This window comes from Trachypithecus francoisi, unplaced genomic scaffold, assembly GCF_009764315.1.
Source record: "Trachypithecus francoisi isolate TF-2019V2 unplaced genomic scaffold, Tfra_2.0 Lachesis_group4, whole genome shotgun sequence".
Lineage (NCBI taxonomy): Eukaryota > Metazoa > Chordata > Mammalia > Primates > Cercopithecidae > Trachypithecus > Trachypithecus francoisi.
In genome coordinates this window covers 32,263,561-32,287,251 of record NW_022681469.1, presented here as the reverse complement: position 1 = coordinate 32,287,251, position 23,691 = coordinate 32,263,561, and the positions used below count along the sequence as shown (strand labels likewise).

Genomic DNA, 23,691 nt, shown 5'->3' with positions numbered 1-23,691 from the left:
GAAGAAGTTGAAAGCATCACCCGTAAGAACTGGAACAAGATCAGGATGCCCACTTTCGCCACTTCTACTCAACAGAGTGTGGGAAGTCCTAGGCAGAGCAGTCAGGCAAAAGAAAGAACGAAAGGTCATCCAAATAGGAAAAGAGGAACTCAAACTATTTCTGTTTGCTGATAGTATAATCTTATACCTAGAAGACCCTAAAGACTCTTCCAAAAGACTCCCAGATTTGATAAATTCACTAAAGTCTCAGGTTATAAAACCAATGTGCACAAATCAGTAGCACTGCTATACACTGATAACAACCAAACCAAAAACAAATCAAGAACCCAATCCCATTTACTATAGCTGCAAAGAACAAATGAACCTAGGAATATACTTAACCAAGGGGTGAAAGATCTCTACAAGGAGACTATCACATGCTGCTGAAATAAATCATAGGTGACACAAACACATGGAAAAACATTCCATGCTTATGAATTAGAAGAATTAATATTATGAAGATGGCCATCCTGCCCAAAGCAGTCTGCAGATTCAATGCAATTCTTATCAAAATACCAACATAATTTTTCCCAGAACCAAAAAAAAAAAAATCCTAAAATTCATATGGAACCAAAAAAGAGCCTGAATAGCCAAAGAAATACCAAGCAAAAAGAACAAAACCAGAGGAATCACATTACCTGACTTCAAATTATACTACAAGGCTATAGTAACCAAGAGAGCATGGTACTGGTATAAAAGTAAACACATAGACCAATGGAATAGAATAGAGAACTCAGAAATAAAGCCAAATACTTACAATCAACTGATCTTCTACAAAGCAGACAGAAACATACACTAGAGAAGGGATACTCTACTCAATAAAAGGTGCTGGGTAAATTGGAAAGCCACATGTAAAAGATTGAAACTGGATCTCTATCTCTCACCACATACAAAAATTAATGCAAGATTGATTAAATACTTAAATCTAACACCTGAAACCAAAAAGCCTCTAGAAGAAAACCTAAGAAAAACTTTTCTGAGCAAAGAAGAATTTGTGACTAAGACCCCCAAAGCGAATGCAACAAAAAGAAATAAATGAGGCCTAATTAAACAGCTTCTGCATAGCAAAAAAAATAATCAACAGAGTAAACACACAACCCATACAATGCGAGAAAATATTTGCAAACTATACAACGACCAAGGTCTAATATCCAGAATCTATAAGGAAATCAAATCAGCAAGAAAAAAATGATACCATTAAAAAGGGGGACATGAAGAGACATTTCTCAAAGGAAGACATGCAAATGACCACCAAACATATGAAGAAATCCTCAACATCACTAATCATCAGGGAAATGCAAATTAAAACCACAATGTGATACCACCTACTTCAGTCAGAATGAAAGACACCTGCACGCATACGTTTATCACAGTACAATTCACAATTACAAAGATATGTACTCAGCCTAACAGCCCATCAACCGATGAGTGTATAAAGAAAATGTCACATGTCACATATATATACACCTTGAAATATTACTGAGTCATAAAAAAAAATGAAATAATGCTTTTTGCAGCAACTTGAATGGAACTCTAGGCCATTATTCTAAGTGAAGTAATTCACAAACAAAAAGCCAAATACCACATGTTCTTATTTATAAGTAGGAGCTAAGTGATGGGTGCACAAAGGCATACAGAATGGTATAACAGACATTGAAGGCTCAGAAGGAGTTTTGAGGAGAAGAATGAGGGATAAAACACTACCTATTAGGTACAACATACGCTATTTGGATGACAGGTATCCTAAAAGCCAACTTCACCACTATACAGTTCATCCATAAAACCAAAACCATTTATATTCCTAAAGGTATTGAAATAAAAAATCAAAACAAACTAACTGTTCATCAAGCTCCCACAGTTGTGTAAGGTCAAATCCCTGGAACAAATCCCATCTGCTATAGCAGCTCTCACTGATTCCTCTGATGGAATCCCGATTGATAACACGGGGCATGGAAGAGGCATCCCAGGCGCTGGGAACATTCTACTTATTAACCTGATGGTAATTATGATGGTGTTCCCTTAGTGCGAATCAGTTAAGCTTTAAATCTATATTTTGTTCAATTTTCTGTATGTGTGCTAAATTTCACAATAGAAGTTTTTAAAACTCAAAAAAATAAGATTTTATATTTAGTACTGGAATTCGATCATTTTTCTTTGTAAACTACTTGTGAAGGTTAGGATTTACACAGATCTAAAAAAAGACACTTCCACTCTTTATAGTTTGTTTTATATTTAGGACATACCTGCTTTATGTTTCGTAGTTGGTAAGTAGATATAGACTAGTGTTCTTGATTCAAATAAAGTAATCAAAGAATACCATGGAGTAATCTGATTCTGAAGTGTCTTTGGTCATGTTGTAACTGCTGAGTAGCTCAAGTCTTTCACCCATAAAAAAGCCACTGAGTGTTAATATTTGTGTGAAATTGGAAGGAGAAATGTGTTGATTCTGAAACATTCTTTGGGCAAGGGGAGGAAAAATGATAATGAAGCAGAATTTTTTTAAGAGAAATATCTTTATCCAAGCTTCTTAAAACACTTTTAAAACAGCAGCTCTCCTCTTTCTGATAAACTAAGAGCACTTCTCAGAAGTACTCTGTCAAAAAAAAAAATTATTTTGTAAACAGTTTTCCATTAAGTGGTACTCAGCTGCCTGGAGGACCTTATGCATCTTCAGTGTGTTTGCCACTTCCTTCTTTTTGACAGATATCCGGGTTGTGGTGACAGTTGCATATAGTATCTTAATTTCAGGGAGAGCTGGAATTTTCCAAAATTGACTAACAGTGAGGAGTGGGAGCCTCCAATTAAGCACTAGGTCGTCTCTATTGTTTTAAATTTAAATGATAAAAATATCATTGTAACTAGTAATTTGGAAATTGTTTTTAAGTTCAGAAATGTCTTTGTCTAAAACCCTTGTAGATCATTAATAAGAAAGTAAAACATCCCACTTGAGTACCTTTATCTAATTCCATTTTTCCTTCAAGCCCCTCAGGCTTCTGCCAACAAAGCTTTCCATTGCATTGCTTGTTTCTATTTTGCCACCATTTTTTTCACTTGACTTCCCTTATTAATTCAGTAAAGACTGTGGACCATCTTCCAGGGTCTATGCTAGAACTAGAGTTTAACAGATGAATAAGCATAGTAGCTCCCTTCAAGAAGCTTGTGGTCCAATGGAGAATGCTCTGCCAGCCCATTTTTAAATTATTGCAGTTCATTTTTAAATGTCTAAAATTATACATTAAATGTACATACTGCAGGAAATCTTTCCCACATGGATATTTTACCTACCATTATTTTTGGATGCATGGACAAACAATTCATAATTAAAAGCTAGAATTTCCTCTGATATAATATTTTAAATGAAGATACATTAAAAGAAAATTAATTCAGAATTTAAGAGCAGGAAGAACTCTATAGAGATCTTTTAGTATAATGTTCTCATCTAACTGATGGAAACACTAATGCCTAGAGAGTGAAACAACTTTATTTACTCAACAAATATAAATGGAGCATCAGCCATATGCCAGATAGTAAGGTAGAAGCTGGAAATATAGTGTTGATTAGGACCCACATTACTCAGCTGTAATTAGCAAATAATGAAATCATAATTGTAATAATCACCATACATGAGAAGTACAAGAGGCTGAAAGAACATACAATAGGGTGATGAAACCCAATCTGCAGATGCGAGGGCTATTTTTCTCGGAGGGTCTCATTAAAGATGGAACTTAATAGGCCAAATGCGGTGGCTCACGCTTGTAATCCCAGCACTGTGCAAGGCTGAGATGGGCAGATCACTTGAGGTCAGGAGTTCAAGATCAGCCTGGCCAACATGGCAAAACCCCATCTCTACTAAAAAATAGAAAAATGAGCCGGACCAGGTGGCAGGCACCTGTAATCCTGGCTACCCAGGAGGCTGAGGCAGGAAAATCGCTTGAACCCAAGAGGAGGAGGTTGCAGTGAGCTGCAATTGCTCCAATGCACTCCAGCCTGGGCAACAGAGCAAGGTTCCATCTCAAAACAAAACAAAAAAAAAGATGAAGATGGAACTTAATAAATGGGAGGCTCACCCCAGATTGCACAATGAGTGAGATGCACAACTAGAACTGAAGTCAAAGTCCTTAGAGCATGAGTGGCATATCTCTGCTACAGCAAGCTCCCAACTGATAGCTATTTATGGTGCACAAACTATGAGATTATGAATAGAAAACTGTCGATCTCATTGACTGAAGACTGTCAAGAAGAGGTGAGACTATAAGCTCACCTCCAGTCTTGCCTGACCAGCCTGCTCAACCTTCAATAAGAGTGTTGAAATATATACACATTTCTTTGATCAAGAAGCCATTATTAGCACATGTTCAAGTTTCCAAATAATTGGGCCTTGCTTTTTAGTTATGTATCTTTAATGCCCTTTATGCAGCAAATAAATTATTATATAAAGTTTGTTTTGCAATAGATATTACAATGGAAGAAATGCAGCATATTTCTACATTAAATGTGTGAAATTTTCCAATTACTTATTTCTTATTGTTAGGTCTTGCCTCTCAGTGGCATACAAGACAATCCATTTAATAATGCCAAGTAAGAAGGAGAGTTTTAGATGAATAACTCCTGTAAGTAACCTATTTGTCACTAATATACCCATTTTATCATTGTCCATCTGCCCTGGTGCACTGCTGACTAACATTGTTAGTAGCATGCTTTGCTTAGGAGAATGTAAGAATAACTAATTTTGTGCTGTTTTCCCGGAAATATTTGTTTTCTCCAACTTTTATTGGTATCCAGATACCACTCATGCTAATAAAACAAAGCCCTCAGTGCTTTTCAGAAGCCCCTGAAGTGTGTGTTTGGTTACTCTTTATGTGATCAGCTTTCCCTTGTTAGTTTCTATTCACACACGCACGTGTGTATTCACCTGTGTATCATTACCACCTTTCCCCTTTCCATTGTGTGATTACTTTAAACAAGAAAAACAAAGAACGTGTATTTTTAGAGTTTAATGAGAAGTGATTCAGGAACATATTTATAAGTACTTTAGAGATATTTGAAAGAACAGTAAACAGGTAGAGAAAATAAGTGGTCAGGCAGCCAGGTCTCTGACTCCTTAATTCCTATATTTATTAGACCCCATTTTCTGCATACTCATTCTTGCCCTTTCTGCATTCTCATTCTTGCCCCATATACTGCTGCAGAATAGCGAGCCCACTAGAACTCCCCCCTATTACTTTAGGATTCCTCAATAGGTATCTCATTATTTAGCAAAAGTTGTTCTCTTCTGCTCTGTGGCGGCAGCATTTCTTCACCAGCTCTAACCTCCTTCCAAGAGTGGTCCGTCCTCCACTCTCCACAATCTCCTGAGAGCTGCCACTGTTGTTGGTGTACATGAGAGATAAATCTGCCTAAGATACTCTCCTCATGACTCCAAAGCTACTGGCCACCTCCTGGCAATGACATTTTACCATAAGATTGCAAACCAGACAGAAAGTACTATCCATGCATTATTATCCCCTGAAGTATTCCTCATCAGAGAAAAGAAAAGCTAGGCTGAAACTCAATGATTTGGAGATTTAAGGGTTTTCCTTCAGACTGAATCAATCACCAGTGACAGAGCAGGGACTTTGTCTCATTCCCAAGTACACAGACTTCCAGGCATCACACTGAGGTGTATTTACTTTCAATTGCTAGATACATGCTTTAAGAGGCAGACAGAAGAACGATCCTTTTCAGTTGATAAATTCAAGAGCACAATAGCTTCAATGATCTCGCCTTCTCTAAACACACACTTTTAATTGACAATGATCATCCAGGCAAGTTTTCCAGAAAAAGAAAATCTATTCTTCAAACTTTGGAGGCTGTTTCCTTCTTGATTTATTTACTGTATTGATTATTTATGGTTAATTATCATGGGTAATTCCTCCTCCTTTATGAGTGTGTTTTACTTGAATTTGATGAGCTACCCCAACCCAATATATAGAAATAAATTAGCAACTGCTCTAAATATAAAAAGTCTCATTCAAAGCCAGGAAGCTTCAAAACTAAATTAGATAAATGTATATACCCTTAGTAGTTCCCAAAGCATTTCCGAATTACAGTACCTTTCTTGGCCCTGATTCCTTACCGTATAAACGCTTATACACATGTTTATTTTCCCTCCTATACTATTTAATCCCTTTAGATCAGGGATAGACATTATTATTATTGTATCCCTATTGTACTAAATATCTGACACACAATAGGCACTCTCTAAATGTCTGAATGACTGAATGCATGAATGGAGAGCGAGCGACTAATAATGATAACTGTCCTCTACTGAAGACATAATACATCTCAGGCACTGTCTTGGGCAATTTTTATGAATGATCTGATTTATTTCTCCTGATATCACAAGGGAGGCTTTATTATCCCCAATTTGGAGATGAGAAAACAGTTGCTTAGAGAGGATAAGTTCCTTGGCAAAGGTTACAAATCTTATAGATGATAGTTTTAATTTGAACTCAATCGTTTCCTATGTAAAATTTACACTCTTATTCACTAAGACAGAGGTCAGCAAAGAATGATCAGCACTGTTTTTGCCTTCCAATGTTTTAGCAAAGATAGTTTTCTGGTGACTCAGCCTCACCCGTTTGTTTACCTATTGTCTATGGCTGTTTTGAGGCTACAACAGAAAAGCTTAGTAGTTGCAACTGAAATAATCTAGCCCACAAAGCTTAACATATTTATTGTATGACTCCTTACAGAAAAAGTATGTGGGCTGGGCGCGGTGGCTCACACCTGTAATCCCAACACTTTGGGAGGTTGAGGTGTGCGGATCACAAGGTGAGGAGTTTGAGACCAGCCTGGCCAGTATGGTGAAACCCTGTCTTTACTAAAAATACAAAAATTAGCTGGGCATGGTGGCACGCCCCTGTAGTCCCAGATGCTCTGGAGGCTGAGGCAGGAGAATCGCTTGAACCCAGGAGGCGAAGGTTGAATTCAGTGAGCCTAGATCGTGCCACTGCACTCCAGCCTGGGCGACAGAGCAAGACTCCGTCTCAAAAAAAACAAAACAAAAAAAGTGTGTGACCCCTGTGGTAGGAATATACTGAAGAAGCATACCACGGCAGTCAGAAAAATGGTGAAGGAAAGGCAGGGAAACCTGCCCAAGTGAGAAACTTGTTCTCTACATTTGCTGAACCCACAATTGTTTCCTACTCCCCACCCTAACACAATTGAGTTATTGTGGAATTAAAAAGTACCCAGGCAAGGCCTTAGTTTAAATCTAACCAGCCTTACATTAACCTGGTCTGTGCTGTTGCCTCAGCTCATTTTCTTCTCTGTTTGGTGCTATGACTAACTCATTCCCAAGGAAGCCTCTGATATTTCAAGCTCAGAGAAGTGAAAGAGCTGAAACTCTTGTTAAACAATTAATTAGCCTTTCACAGGGCAGAGATAAGGTAATCACATTCTTCAACTCGCAACATAAAGTGCAAAAGTATTTCAGACCTAGTGAGCCTTTCTCTTTTTCCTTAATTTTCCCTTCTTTTTCTCCTAGGTGTTTCTTTCTCCCCTCCCTCCATGTCTCCACTTAACTGTTCACATGTAAACCTTACTGAAGGTCAAGTATATATTGTATTAAGTAAATAAAATTCAATGCTCTTTTCTTAATATTCAGTCAGGCATTTAAATATGTTACATATATGTTACATAAACAAGATATTTTGTCCAGACAGGAGCCTGGAAATCGATTGCTTTTGTTGGAAAGACTTACGGTCTTTGGCTGACATGTGGATCTTCCTTCCCACAGCTCTTTTCATCCATGAGTGATGAGTTAATAGTAGATTAAAAGGCTCCTGGGAGAAAATGAATTCGGACTGCACACCCTTTTGTGTGAGATGGTATTTAAACATTTCTGAGGTTTTTAGATAACCCCAAATAAGGCCAGAAAGGCAGGCAGTTGTAACCTTCATGAAAGAGGCATCATGTTGGATTTTTTCACCACTGTATTCTACATTGCCTAGCGCAGTATCTAGCATGTAAATATTTGTGGATGAAGGGAAGGTGAGCAGGAGGGAAAGAAGTAGAGAGGATGGAAGATAGGGCAATAAACGGAGGGAAGAATGGTAAGAAAGAAAAAAACTAACATACTTAGGGCACGATCACTGTATATGGAGTGGGTGGTGTAGGCTGATACTCTGAACCTAGCATCTCTCTGTTGAAGAGGAAGGCTACTGTAGTCACAGCAGACTGTGGCTGATGCTAGAATCCTCTTGGGTCCAAGGACTCAGCTTCAGGAAAGTGGCCCACTTTGTGTATTATCACACTCGGCTCCCAGTGATTCTTGCTGTAACTTTTGTCTAACAGGACTCTGTGGAAGAGAGTATCCTCCTTCACCCTTTGATGGACCAAGTTTTAGGGTGAGTGGCAGAGCTCTGCACTTGGGACAGAGGTGTCCTCAAGCAAAGCACTAGGTTAGCAAGAGAAGGGGCCTTGATTACCTGCCATATCTATAGACCTCTAAGACTTCAATGGCACCAGGGCTCTATCGGAGCTAGTAAATGGCCTACCCACCTTCAGAAAAGTCTGACTTGAAGGAGTATAATGGAGTTGCATCTCTCCAGCACAGTGCAATAGATGTGTAGCAAGACAGACAGGCTCAGGATTAAATGCGACCAAAACTGCAGATTATAGGGATTATCTGGGTAAGGAAAGCATGGGTAAAGCCTAGATTCTTTACTAGTTTAGGAATTGGGAGCCCATACATCTTGTGATCTGTGTATTTTGTTTGTATTATTTTGTTAGTCACAAGTTGTTGAAGTCTGATAATCTGGACTTTCATGTCATCCTTCATTACCTTCCACACTGTGATCTCAGATGCAAGCAATGCACTAGCATCTGGCCTAATGTGTTACTGATGGCAGCGGCGGGCCATGCAGAGTGACTGCTGCCATTACACCTGCTGCAGCAAGGAGGCACAAGTGGTGGCAGCAGGAGAGGCTGCAGGGCAGCAGTAGTGGCCATGGGACCCCTGTGCCCTGTGTCCCCAAGGCAGCTGACTGCACTGCCCCCACCTTCACGCAGTCGGGCAGTACCCACTCCAAGGCCTGGCCCTGCTTGCCACTCTTTACAGCCACTGCTATGGGGAGGTCATGGAGAAGAGGCGGACAGCCCCCAGAGCCTTCCCCTGGGAGCCCCCCTGGAGCCCACCACCCTGGGGGCCACCATGATGGGGCCGGGCCAAGTTGCCTGCAGACGGGGGAGCAGTGTGGTTGGGCACAGAGGGATAAGCAGAGAGGGGACCTGAGGCGGAGCTGGGCCTGGGGTGGTACCATGCTCCAGGTAGCCTGCAAGAGCCCTGGACAAGCGGGAGACCCGCCCCTTCCGAGTTAGCCAGGTGGGAGCTCCCTGGGTGCAGCTGCAGCTGCTCTGCCCCAACTCTGGACCCAGGCATCTCTGTTCCTGGGGGCCCAGGAAGGCCCCTCTGACCCCTGCAGGCTCGGAGGTGCCTGCTTCCACTGCCTGGCTTCTCCCCACTGTCAGTGTATGCTCTGATCTTGGAGTAAGGTTGGGGCCAAGCCTGGGCACTGTTGCAGTCTGGCCAGGGGCACATGCTCAGGGCAGCAGAGACACACCGACCCCCTGCTGCCTGGCTTCCCTCTAAACTTTGGGTGGGGACAAGCACAGGAGGGGGGCACAAGGGGTGCTGAGGATAGCTGGGTACTGGCCTGCAGGCACCCCTTGGCATCAACAGCCTGGGTGCCATGAATGGTGACAGGAGGCAGACAGGCTCCTGGGCAGAAGGGGGCAGAAGGCTCCTCAGTGAACCCTGGGGGCTCAGAGCCATTCCCGTATACCAGAGGGTGAATTTGTGACACTTTTCCCTGGGCCTGCATGGGCACCCATGGACCAATCAGCATGCACTTCCTCCCCTCTGAGGCTCATAAAAACCCCCAGACTCAGCCAGACTCAAGCAGAGGACAGAGAGATGATGGGGAGATGACCAGATGACAAGCTGCAGAGAGGAACTGCCTACCCCAGGGTCTCCTCTCTGCTGAAAGTTGAGGAGACAATGGGATGACCAAATGCAGAGAGGAGCTATCCTCTCTGCTGAGAGATGAACACTCATTGGGAGACCCTGACTACAGAGAGGAGCTGCCCACTGAGAGTCTCTTCTAAGCTGTTCTATTGCTCAATAAAGCTCCTCTTTGTCTTGCTCACCCTCCACTTGTCTGCATATCTCATTCTTCCTGGACTCAGGATAAGACCTTGGTACCTGCTGAATGGCAAGGCTAAAAAAGCTGTAATACAAACAGGGCTGAAACATGCCCCTTGCTTGCCATGTTGTGGGTGAAGAGAAGGAGAGAAGAGCTGTAGTCCTACAGGAAGCCCAGCTCTGGGAGCTCCCTGAGCCAGGGCAGTGACTCCTTCTTTGGGGCCCTGAAGTTCCTGGCATCTCCAAGCTTCCATGAGCCACTGCATTCCCCAGTGCCAGCTAGGGAAGCTGTTTGCAGTCCTCCTGGTCCAGCTGTAGCCTCACAGAGAGCCAGGACCCATATTGGTACCTGGAACTGCCTGCCCCGCAGCAGCAGCCAGTGTGTCTGGCTGTGCACAGTGGCCAGACCCCACAACTGCTCACACTCCCCTCGCCACTCCATGCCTGACTCACAGTCTCCCTTGGAGGCATAGGATCCAGGCCAGTAGTGTGAGCCAAGTTCCCCCTGCCAGATCAAGTGGGCAGAATGAGCCCAGCAGGCCCAGTGAAAATTCAGGCAAAGGTGCCACCAGCCACAGAGGTTTCCAGCCAGAAAAGCAACACCCCACAGATCCTGCAACATTACCATTTCCTTCTACCCAACGATATGTGAAAAACCAGCCCAGGAATTATTGACCTGTCTTGTCCCTCTCAGGGTGCCTATCACCCTACAATTCCAGTAGCTTGCGTCTACCAGTTTTTATCTTTTTATAATGTTTTAAAAATATAAATTACAATACATACACAGAAAATGGAATAAAACCAAACCACATGTCTCAGTGAGTTATTACAAAACAAGCACCTGTGTGCCCAGCACACAGGTGAGGAGACAGAAAACGGTTGGCATGTTTGGGGGCCACTCTCCACCATACATGCCCTCACGTGCCCTGCTGTACCAGCTCCTAACCACAAATTTCTCCTCTTGATAGCCACTCTGACTTTTAAGATAAACTTTGTCTTGATTTTTTTAAATCATTTTCACCTAACAGTGTATTCCTAAACCTTTTAGTTTAGGTTTTCCCTGTTACTTTTCTAACTTTACATAAAATTCTCCACTTGGATTTTATCTGCTAGGCTACTTTTGAGTTTGCTTGTGAAAAGTATCTCCATTGTTATGGTTGTCTGTAATTCACTTATTTTCATTGCTGAATAGTCTTCCATTCCATGGACACACTATAACTTATGTATCTATTCTACTATTAATGAATATATGGGTTATTTCTGGCTTTAGCTATTATGCACATTACTGCTAGAAACATGGTTTTATTTATGTCTTGTTGCAAATGGATGTGTATTTCCATTAAGTATATAACCAAGAATGGAACTGGTAGATCATCTGGTATGCCTGTCTTCAAACATAGTAGATATTGCCTATCTGTTTTACAGAGTGGTTTAGGACCCTACATGCCTCACAACAGTGTGCAAGAATCCTACAGCTTCAGGCCGGGCGCGGTGGCTCAAGCCTGTAATCCCAGCACTTTGGGAGGCCGAGACGGGCGGATCACGAGGTCAGGAGATCGAGACCATCCTGGCTAACACGGTGAAACCCCGTCTCTACTAAAAATACAAAAAAAACTAGCCGGGCGAGGTGGCGGGCGCCTGTAGTCCCAGCTACTCGGGAGGCTGAGGCAGGAGAATGGCGTAAACCCGGGAGGCGGAGCTTGCAGTGAGCTGAGATCCAGCCACTGCGTTCCAGCCTGGGCGACAGAGCGAGACTCCGTCTCAAAAAAAAAAAAAAAAAAAAAAAAAAAAAAAAAAAAAGAATCCTACAGCTTCAGACTCTTGCCAAGACCTGATATTCTGTTTCCTTTAAATTTAGTCATTCTTATAGACAGATGTTGCTATCTTATCTTTAACTTGCATTTCCTAGATTATTAATGGACCTAGATTTGCACTTCCATATTCATGGACCTAACTTGCATTTCCTAGATTATTAGGACCATTTTAACTTTTCTTCTTTGTATTGGTGAAGTAAGTCCATGTTCAAATCACATGCTCATTTTTTTCTATTGGGTTGTATTTTTTATACTCACTGATTTGTAGGCTTTTTAAAAAAATAGCCATTCTAGACTATATACAAGCATTTCAATCATTATGCGTATTGCAAATATCCTGTCACATTCTGTGCCATTGTTTTTCACTCTCTGAATGCCCTTAAAGTTCTCATATCCAATAGGAGAAGATACATGTGAATAAAACCTTTGTGCCAAGTTCTCTCATATATATATGTTCAGGGTATTATGAAACATAGAGAAGGAGTTGTCAATTAAATGTAGGAGGGATGAGAATTCAAAAAATGTCATAGAAGGGTAAAGTAAATATTGGAAACATGCATTCATATTTTTCAGGAAATTAAAGGACCAAGAATCTCTATGCAAAAAAGCACTCTGAGTCCTCTGCAGCCCTATTTATGCAGCTGAGTGAGACAGCAATACTCTTGACTACAGAAATTTTTCAAGGGAGGTAAGTGATGAATAGAGCCCTAAGTATAATTAAAGAAAGGTAAAAGAGGTCTCCAGGATTTAGAGACATAGCTTCACTTAGAATAAATATTCCCAGTGGTTTATAAAAGGAGTGAACAGAAGTCTAGTTGTCTTGGGGTGGAGTAGAGCTGAGCTAGACAGCAATGAGAGTGACTTTAGAAGTTTCAGATAGAAGGCAAAAAATACCAGAAGTTTGGCAAGTATTATAGGAAATAGGTAACATACCAGCTTTGGAGTCATGGAGATCTTGGTTTAAATTCTTCCCTCCTTTCCCTATTTTCTCTCTTTCTCTTTTTCTCTGATACACACACACACACATACACACACACACATACACACACACACACACACACACACACACACAGTGTCTATGGCATATAATGCAGACTTTTCAAAAAGTGGCTGGGAATGTTTTCTCTCAGTCCCCTGGACAATAAAATCACTCACAATGAGAGTTCTCAGTTTTCCCCTACAAAAAACGCTCATATGTTTTTTGATGGTGTTACAGTGCTTTATTCACCCCCAAAGGAGCAATTGCATCTTTCCCCTGGTTCCAAGGTTCCCAGGTTTTGAGCAGCTGGCTTCCTCAGAAAACTCTGGAAAACAGCTGACAATTATACCTGTTATACAAATAGCCTGCCTGCAGAGTCTCTTCTCCTTGCTCTATAAGAACAGAGACTAATCACAGGCAATGTTGCTTTAATGTAATATAAACCCACTATGTATCCAGCAAGGGACAGGTCCTGGCTTACCTCTCTGTGGGAGGCCAAGAGGCTCCAGGAATGTGTGCCTCTCTTGCTGACTCCAGCCTATAAATTTCCCCCAGTAAAGCCTGTTCCTTAACCAAATGATTCTGTGAAATTCGTCTTGAGCCCTGCTTCACAATGGCAACCTGGGACAGGCAACAGCCATTCTTAGTCTGGTATCCTCATCTGTAAAAGAGGAATTATGTCAACAGTAATAAGTTATTGTGAAGGCTGAGCAAGATAATATGTTTAAAATGTTTAGCACTGGGTCTATTTTACGTGGCTAATAGAAGAAAATGCAGTTATGGCTAAAATAATGAAAGCTGAGTAGCCTCAATTTCTCAACTGAATGATAATGTCATGGTGCTGACCTCAAACAAATCATTCACTAGATAACTGAAGACCGCCAGTAGAGCGTATGTGTGTCAAGGGTAAGAAGGTTGGGATCTAAGGGGTGGCTGGAAAGGATTTTCCAAAAGAGATTTGCAGAATGAGAGGGACTGGGCAGAAGTAGATCCACTCTGTCAGTTTATCTCATCAACAATTGTAGATTGCATTTTCACTTGCAATAACGACCCAATAGCTATTTTAATTATGTTTGTATATACATATACAGTTTATGCATATAACAAATATATAAGCAGAAGCTTCTGCGTGATCATGGGTAAAATTGTTCTTATGCTACTGGACTCAGAGAGGCTATATGTTTCTATTACAGTAGTTGGATTGAATAAATACATTCTGGCAGGGAGGGTCTGTTTTCCTGGTTTAAGCTATAAGTGGGAGATTCTGTATAGAGCAGATTATGAGGAAGTTTTGGCCAGAGGAAGATATAAAAGATAAACTGTGTGTAAATAAAGTAGTTAAAGAAAACTAAGGTTTCTAGGGATAAACTTCTTGTGTTGGAGCTGGGAATTGCTTCTGATTTTATTCCTACTGCTACTAGTGTCACAGGATTCTTGGAGTGTTGCTTTTCTGGCTGGAAACCTCTGTGGCTGATGGCGCCTTTGCCTGAGTTTTGCTTGGGCCCGCTGGGTTCATTATTCCCACTCGACCTGGCAGGCTGTGCTCAGCTCGCACCACTGGCCTGGATCCCACGCATGCCAAGGGCAAGCCAGATGCAGAGGCGAGGGGTACGTGAGCAAGCAAGCGTGGGATCCAGCAATTGTGCACAGCCAGGCATGCTGGCTGTGGTGGGGTGGGCAGCTCCATGCACCTGAATGGGTGCCAGCTCCCTGCAAGGCTGTAGCTGAACCAGGCATACCACAGGCAACTTCTACGGCTGGCACTGGGGAACGCAGTGGTGCCCAGAAGCTTGAAGACACCAGGAACTGCAGAGTCCCAAGAGCATGTCTCGGCCTTGGCTCAGGGAGTTCCTTGGTCTGGGCTACCCAAAGGGCTGCAGCTCTTCTCTGCTTCTAGTAGACCACAACACGGTGAGCAAGGGGTGTGTTTCGGCCTTGTGTGTGTTATAGCCCTTTCAGCCCCACCATTTGGTGGGTCCCAAGTTCTTGTCATACATTCAGGAAGAATGAGGTACACAGACAAGTGGAGGGTGAGCAAGGTAAAGAGGTGCTTTACGGAACAACTCAGAGGAGACCTGCAGTGGTAGCTTTTCTCCACAGGCAGGGCACCCATTATCTCCTCAGCTCTCAGCAAAGAGGAGACCCATAATAGGTAGCTCTTCTCTGACCAAATGATAGTCAGCCCATCGTTTGCCTGAGTCTGGCTTGAAGCCAGGGTTTTTATGGGCTTCAGAGGGGAGGCAGTCAATGCTGATTGGTCCATGGGTAGTCATGGGTGGGCCCGGAAAAAGCACGGCAAGTTCTCACTCCTATCTGCAGAATTGGCCTGAAGGTGGGTTTCACCAGGGACTTGCTGCTTTCCACCCAGTAGCCTGTCTGCCTCCTGTTGCCATTAACCTGCCATTTACAGTGCCCACGGCGTCTAGGCTATTCATGCCGATGGGTGCCTGCAAGCCAACACTGAGCGGCCCTTAGCCCCCTCTTGGCTTCCCTCTCATGCTCGTCAGTGCCCAAAGTCCAGAGGGGGCTGAGGCGGCAAGGGGCTGGTGTGTCGGTGTTGCCCCAAGTGTGCATGCACCTGGCCAGGTTGTGACAGCGCCTGGGCTCGGCGTTACCTTTGCTCTGAAATCAGAGCAGGCACCAGGAGCGGGGAGAGGCCAGGCAAAGGAAGCAGGCACTTCTGAGTCTGCAGAGACAAAGGGGCTTCCCAGGCCCCCGGTAGTGCAGAGATGCCTGAGTCCGCAGCCACAGCGCAGTCGCTGCAGTGGTGCCTGGGGGAGTGAGGTTCCTGCCCCTCCAACTTGGAAGGGGGCAGGGCTTCCATCTGTTCCAGAGAGGGCACAGCCCTGGCCACACCTCCCCTACTGCAGCCAGTGTCATGGCAATGACCACTCCAGACAGGCCGTTGCTGTTATCATTAGAGCTGGCCAGAAGAACCAACACTTTAGTGAGTTAAGACAATATTGGAGGAGTGAGAGTCTGTTTGGGCCCAACTGAAGGCATAAGACTGGGGCCCCGCAAGGACGAAAGTAAGCATGCAAGCAGGAGGGCAGAGTGGAGCACATCAACTTCAGTGCTACCCTTAATTACAAACACCGACGGCTGGGTAGAAGAGACACCAACCCCTAAAACACACCTGACGGATCTGCTAACTCAAGGAATTCTACTTAGTCGGAATTTAATCCTGGTAGACCACCTAGATCTTTGGGCTCTTTTAAATGCAAATGACACTAAGAATGACAGAAACCTCATTATAAATTTACATTTAGGTCTGAGCATGAAGGACTGTATGGAGTTCTTTCTCAATGGCAAGTTTAGGGTAGGATGGAGGGAAGATCAGAGCCTTGGCTAAGGAGAGGGAAACAGGCTGTAAAGAAAGAGAACTGGAGGGCAAAGCCAGGAATAGAAAAGACAATGTTGCCTATTCACAATGGGAATCAAGCTTTTCCTATAATAAAGACCTTGACACAGAAGTGAGTGGGCTAACGAATTTTCTCCATCCAACAGTTAGTTCTATGTGTATCACTAAAGTTATAAATACAGTCTTGAGTACCAGAACTTTAATTTTGACACCACAGTCTTTGAAGTTCTACTATAACTGGGTCAAACTCTGAAACAATAGCAGATATGCTGACTTGCTATAGAATGAGAGTGACAAAGAACGATGAGGAAATGCCTGAGGTTGAGTTGCAAAGGCCTCTAAGTATCCCCCACCAAGGACAGTGATGACTAAGGCCCTCTCCATGTCCTTGATGTCAACATTAGGTGATGTGTGTTAAAAATGTTGAGAATGGAGGGGACTATCTTCAGGACAAGGCATTACTCTCCACATGGAGGGTGTGTTCAATATGCCATCCTGGGAAGATTGAATTCCCGCAGCAGCACATAATGGAAAAATACTACGGCACTAAGCAGTAAACTAAGAATATATCAGAATCCCAAAGACTTTATCTAATATTGCTTCTCTTAACTGTAGAATGTAGTTATACTCTGTTCTGCTTGGAAAAAAATAAAAATAAAACCCTGCAATTTTTTCTCTTCCCTGTTGAGGATGAGTTCCTTACTAACTTTGAATTCAGGTAAGGTTTAGTTTAACCAAACTATTCCTTAGGGAGTTGATTCCTATCAAAGGTCAAATCCTGAAATAATAAAATAATTGCCTTCCAAATATCAATCCTGTAAAACAGAAACAGGATCAGAAAATTAGTAGGTTATACTTTATGGGCAATTTCTCTTCACAGCCTAATGCTTTGTTTATTTAACTATCTTTATTAAATTATTTTAGCAATAAGAATGGTGTTACCTTCTCCCCACCTAACTCTCCAAATCTTCAATAGGAAAAAGTTGGCTGGAAGAGTGAATAACATACTAATTGCCTTAAACTTCACGAAGATTAATTGGATATGTCACCTCCTCTAAAGACCACAGCAGTCATTCACTGAAATAAGAAATGGCAAGACGGGAAACCAAATTGTCAACATGAATACAAAGAATCTACTAATTCACTTGAGGTTAGAGGATAGTAGGCAGTGTTATAGTAACATTAGTATTCCTTTGTGATTCATTTCCAACCAAATTTCTTTTATTAGAATGCCTTTTTTCTGATTATGAAAATAATAAATGCTCCATATGAAAAATCAAAAATACATTTTAAAAATACGAGAAAACAATAATAATTAACAATAAGACTGGCAACCACAGATAATCATTGTAATGAATTAGCATTCTTCTTTCAGTGTTTTGGTGTATATAACTACAATACATCACACCATGTAGGTGCTTTGCATTTTATGTTTATAAGCATGATCTCATTTTGTTAAATTATTATAAGCATCAACATTAATGCCTGTATTATATTCCATTCTATTGACATTTATATATCCTTTGTTTTCTAACATAAAAAGCTTTTAAACTAGGCACAAATACTTTTTCTAAAAATGTTACATTACTTCTTATGGTAAAATTCTTGGAAGTAGTGTTTCTAAACCAAACAGCAAGAAGAAAATATTTTGCCAAATTATTTTCTAGACAGTTGTCTTTATTTTATAGTTTGTTTAATCTTTTACCAGGCATATAAAATAGTAGTCTGATCTCTGTGCCTTCTTATCAATCCAAAATATTTCTTCTGAAAGTATTTTCTATTTCAAAAGATGAAAAATATGTCTCGTTATGTTTCATTTATTACATCTAAGTCTTAATCATTTTCATAAATGTATCAGTCAAATGTAGTTTCTCTCATAAATTGTTGGAATATGCCCTTTGTAAATTGCTATTTTAAGATTCTTTAAGATAAGTCATTAGAAATTTGTATGACCATTGTAAATATTCAATATATTAAATGTTTCTCTTACATTTGAAGCTAATATTTCTCTCAACTATGTTTTTCTTATTTATTTATAAGAAAACCAACTATATATACTTATATTTATTAACTAAATGTAAATATTTAGGTCTATTTCTGTTTCCCTATGTGATTTTGTCTCAATTCCTCTGTTTAGAAAAATTCCTCCCCCTCTACCAATTAGACATGCACCATCTAAAAAATAGTACTTGCTTTTTAATTATTATTGTTAGAATTAAATGAAACTGAAACTTGTTAATGAAATTAGCTAACAAAATTTTCCACTGCTGACCAGATATTATAAAAAACATTGAACCTATCATGTTTAATAGTGCATAGATTTTTCCAAGCTGGATAGCTGTGAAATAGAGTGTAACCAATGATTTGAGTGTAACTGTGATTAAACTTTCCAATGTTGGAAGACACTTTTAATGGAAGCTATTATCTATATTTATAGCAGTTTCATTTTTTACTTCAGCTGTTACTTACTCAATTTTTTTCTTCTCTTTTTTGCAATTGATTTGCAAAGTATTCCATTAATTGCCTCATAACTGTCATATGTATGGAAAATTGTTAGCATGCCTTAAAGTGATCAAGAAAGCTCTTGAGTGTTGAAATATACTAAGTCTTATTTTAGATCTACATTTCTCCTCTGGGTTCTGCTTAGGCAAAACTAGTTACATTTAATAACGCTTTCATGCATTTGCTATTAAATTATATTAGTCTAGGTCAGTCAGAACCTTTAGATATGTTTGTCTCTTGAGGCTCCTTATCTGGACTAGATGTCCATGCAATTCTTGTCCAGCTCCAAGTCCAGTCAGAGGCATTTAATATGGCCACCAACAATTGTCTCGTGCCTTGATTCTAACATGTATCTGGGTTTTTGAGCTTAAGAATGGAGAAACAAAATGTGTGTGGTCCTGTCAGTTGTTAAACTACTCTTTCCCTGTATCCCCAATCTTGCTTCATAGATATCCTCTGAATAAAATACTGTGATTTTTAAGCATCTCAGTTTGTACTAGGATTGCATGGATGGGGTGGCTTTTCCAACAGAGGAGGGATAGTGAGGGGAGGTACTGAGATGACTATTTTCAAGAAAAACTATTTCTAGGCAGATAGCCAAATCTTGATCCATCAAAATACTAAATTAGGAATATATTAAAACATTTTTAAAGGGAATTCTGTTATTATTATGAAAATGAGAAAAGAATAATATTCTGTACTGATATCTTCTATCATTTGGAAATACCTACTTCCTTCCAAGAACTATATAATGTACTAGAGACACAGGATTAAAAGATATGGTCCCTGTTCCCAAATAACTCATAGCATGGAGACCAGGCTAACCAGGAAACAGTATCAGCTATGAAATGGAAGTACCAAATGACAGGAAGTAGATGGAATGAATGCCTAGCTGAAACTGTAAACATCAAGAAGAATTCCTGGATAATGTGCCCTATGAATTGAGTTTTAAAGGAAGAGAATTTCAGGCAGAAGAAATAGCATATTAGAAGGTCCAATGCTGTGAGAAATAACCTATTTACCTTCCTGCAAAGGAAGGTAATTTCAGCAAAGGTCTTAATTAGTCAGTGACAAGTGATAAAAATGAAAGACTTAGTAGGTCCAGATGATTAAGGTTTTTATATGGCTTGCTAAGGATTTTGGATTTTATGTGAAGCCAATAAAAAGGTATTGAAAGACTTTAAGTAGTCAAGGATGTATGATCAGATCTGCATTTTAGAAAAATTTCTCTGGCCACAATTATGTAAATAACAGAGAAGGATGAGGGGACACATTAGCAAAAAAGAATAGTTAGAGGACAATTCTTGGCAATTCAGGAAAGAAATGAGGAGGGTCTTAAGTAGAGACAGTGTTTCTGAAGAAAGATATTAAAGAGCCATAAGAGGCAATATATGATCATTGATTATAAGGTTGGTGAGACAGGGATAAAGAAAAGGGTGAAGGCAAGCCAGCTTTCTGGCTTTTACAACCAGGTAAAATGTGATGACGTTCACAGAAACAGGGAGTAACAGTGTGAAAGAAGGCTTGATTGAAGGTAGAAGACAAATAGCTTGAGTTACCTATGAAATGCACAAGTGGATACACAGGGCCAGGACTAGGATGAAGTGAGTGATGCACTCAATTGGATGCAAAATTTAAGAAACAAAAACTCTTTTAAAAAATGTGTTTTATTTTAAGTCTGGGATACATAAGTAGGATGTGCAGGTTTGTTACACAGGTAAACATGTGCCATGGTGGTTTGCTGCACCTATCAACCCATCGCCTAGGTATTAAGCCCCGCATGCATTAGCTGTTGATATTGATGCTCTCTCTTCCCCCGCCCCGCACTCCTGACAGGACCCATTGTGTGTTGTTCCCCTCCCTGTAACCATCTCTTCTCATTGTTCATCTCCCACTTGCAAGTGAGAACATGTGGTCTTTGACTTTCTGTTCCTGTGTTAGTTTGCTGAGGATAATGATGTAGTGTTAACACATGGAAGCCTCCTCCCTTTAAGAGAGCTATGACTGAGAGAGAGGTAGAAGGTTTAAAGGTTATATTTTTATTTATTTATTTTTATTTTCTTTTATGAAATAAGAAACTTGAACATATTTATTTGCTGAGGCTAAATGGAACTGGCAATGGATAAGAGATGTGGGAAGGAAGACAGAAGAAAAATGCCAAAACAGAGAGAGACAGAGGCTGAAGAAAAGGAGGCTCAGATGGGATTGTTGTAGACAGTTTACTGAATACAGGCCTTCAAAATTATGGGGGGCTTCCACCTAGGAAGTGAAACCATATGACCCAGCAATCCCTCTTCTGGTTAGATAACCAAGAGGAAGTGAAATCAGCACCTTGTAGAAATATCCGCATGCCGATGCTCGTTGCAGCACTATTCACAATAGCCAAGATTTGAAAGCAACCTAAGTGTCCCTTAAGGGATAAATGGATAAAGAAAATGCATAACGTATACACAATAGAATATTGTTCAGCCTTAAAAAAAAAAAAGGAAAAGCCTGCAATTTGTGACAAAATGGACAAACCTGGAGGACATTATGCTAAGTGAAATAAGCCAGGCACAGAAAGACAAATACTGTATGTTTTCACTTATGTGTGGAATTAAGAAAAAAAAAAGTCAAACCCATAGAAAAAGATAGTACAACAGTGGTTATCCGGGACAAGGAGTGGGTGTGGAATGGAGAAATGCATGTCAAGGGGTACAAAGTCGCAGTTACATAAACTGAAATAAATAAGTCTCAAGAGCTAATGTACAGCAAGAGGACTAAAGTTAATAATTTTGTAGTATATACTAGAAATTGGCTAAGACAGCAGATTTTAGATGCTGTTACCACCAAAAAATAGAAAAGTTAAAAAGGTAATGATGTGACATGATGGATATGTTAATGTGCTTGACCTTAGTATACTTCACTAAATATATATGTAATATACGTGCATCAAAGCATCATGTTGTATGCCTTAAATATACAGTATAAAAGAAGGAAAGTAAAGCAGTTTTATTGCCTGAACAACACATTAACACATCTCCCCATTGTGAGTCATTTTTTTTTCTTTTGAAATGTTTATAGCATTTACTCACATCTTTCTGTATTTCTCCCCATCCCCAAATTTAGGGAAATTAGTATGCAATACTTATCTTCCTGTAATCCCTTCTCTTTGGGGCATTAATCAGCAGTTACTAATCTGAAGATTTAACAAGGGAAGAACAAAGAAGCCTTAAAAACACTATTTGCTGAAAATATAGAAGGGGTTCTTCAGTGTTGCTCACATCTCTTCAAAAATGCTCTTTCCCAACCTTCAGGTGGAAATTATACTCAAGGCTGCAATGACTGGAACCCCAAGTTCACGGAAATCTGCGTCTTGAAGGAATTTTTTCCATAAAACAGTTCTTTCATTTCAGAAATAAAATATTTACTAAAAAGGTGAGAAACAATGCAAGCAAATGCATTAAATGTTTGTTGTTCATGGAAGCAAGTTATTCCTTTGCACACTCCTATTGTCTGAGTGAAGCTGTGGAGGTTTATACACATGGAATAGATTGTGGAACTACCCCTGAGAACTACTCTTAAACATGCTGAGTATTCAGGCTGTCAAATTAAAGGAGTTTCTGAGGCTGCCGCTTCTCTGGTCATCTTTAATTAGGCAATACTCTGCTGAAACCCTCACAATTAATCTTAAGAGTTGATTTTCTTCTATAGTAAGTGGAAGGGGAATTATGTAGTGGCTTACTCTTTGTTATAATTTTATTGAGAGGGTTGTGGAGGAAGGATCGGAATATAAAATAATTGTTCTATTTTCTACCATTTACAGAAAACTAGATGAATCACAAAATTGAAGAAAAATGGTGCTTATCTTTTAAATATGTATTTTATAAATATTTAACTTACATTAAAATTACTTTCCACATGTACTCATATTACAAAATGCTCTAGGCATATCAGTGCATATGCTACTCAATAAATGTTACTATGTCTTTCTACCATAGAGATTTATTTAGAAGGGAGATTGTCATGTTATTTCCTATACCTGGAAGGACTCACACTTCTGTGTCTGTTAATATTTTATCCATGTGATACAATCTAGACTGTGAAATCTTTCCTAATGAAGTCATTTTTTCATTAATTTAACAACTGTCATAAATGAATTGACTGTCATAAATGAATGAATGAAACAACGAAACAATGAATGACTCAGTGTGGGCTGGTTCTATGAATTGCATACCTACGGAACCCCAATAGAGCTTGTTGGGATGCCTGGAATATTAACAAGCCAAACACTTACTTATTTGTTAATTATGTAGGCATTGCATAAATTGAAATACATTTATATTTATCTCAAGAAATTCTCTCTAAATTATATTAGCTTCTGAGGAGAAAGTGTCTTTCTAGCAACCTGGGTTTTAGAACCATTGTAGGCCCTTTCTCTGTAAAGGTAAATACACTTTCTTTGGAATGTGGTAAAAGAAGCTGTTAGATAATTTCTGAATGTCTGGTTTTATAATAAGGAGGGTCACTGTCCTCAAAGTTTAGCAATCACTGGACCCTGAGGGACTTTTGTCTAATCTTAACCCTGCACCTGACTGCCCGGCAGAGCTAATCACTTAACCTCCCAGTGAATTAATGGGTTCATCTGTAAAACATGATTGCCATCAAAGGGCATGAAAGGAAAAGACTAATGATAGATGGAATGAGGTTAGATTTAAAGATTCAACAAAGTCATCAAAATTCACAGCAAAGCCATTTTCCATTATTTCCCTCAATTGTAACTGTACTGCTTTTATAAGAAGTGAATTCGATAAAAATAAGCTTATAAGAG

At 40.3% G+C, this 23,691-nt stretch overlaps 1 protein-coding gene across 1 annotated transcript in view; it reads right to left on the bottom strand.

The window, feature by feature from the left end:
- GRM8 (glutamate metabotropic receptor 8) overlaps window positions 1-23,691 on the bottom strand; it is an 832,302-nt gene that overhangs the window by 238,765 nt on the left and 569,846 nt on the right. The window lies entirely within an intron of this gene.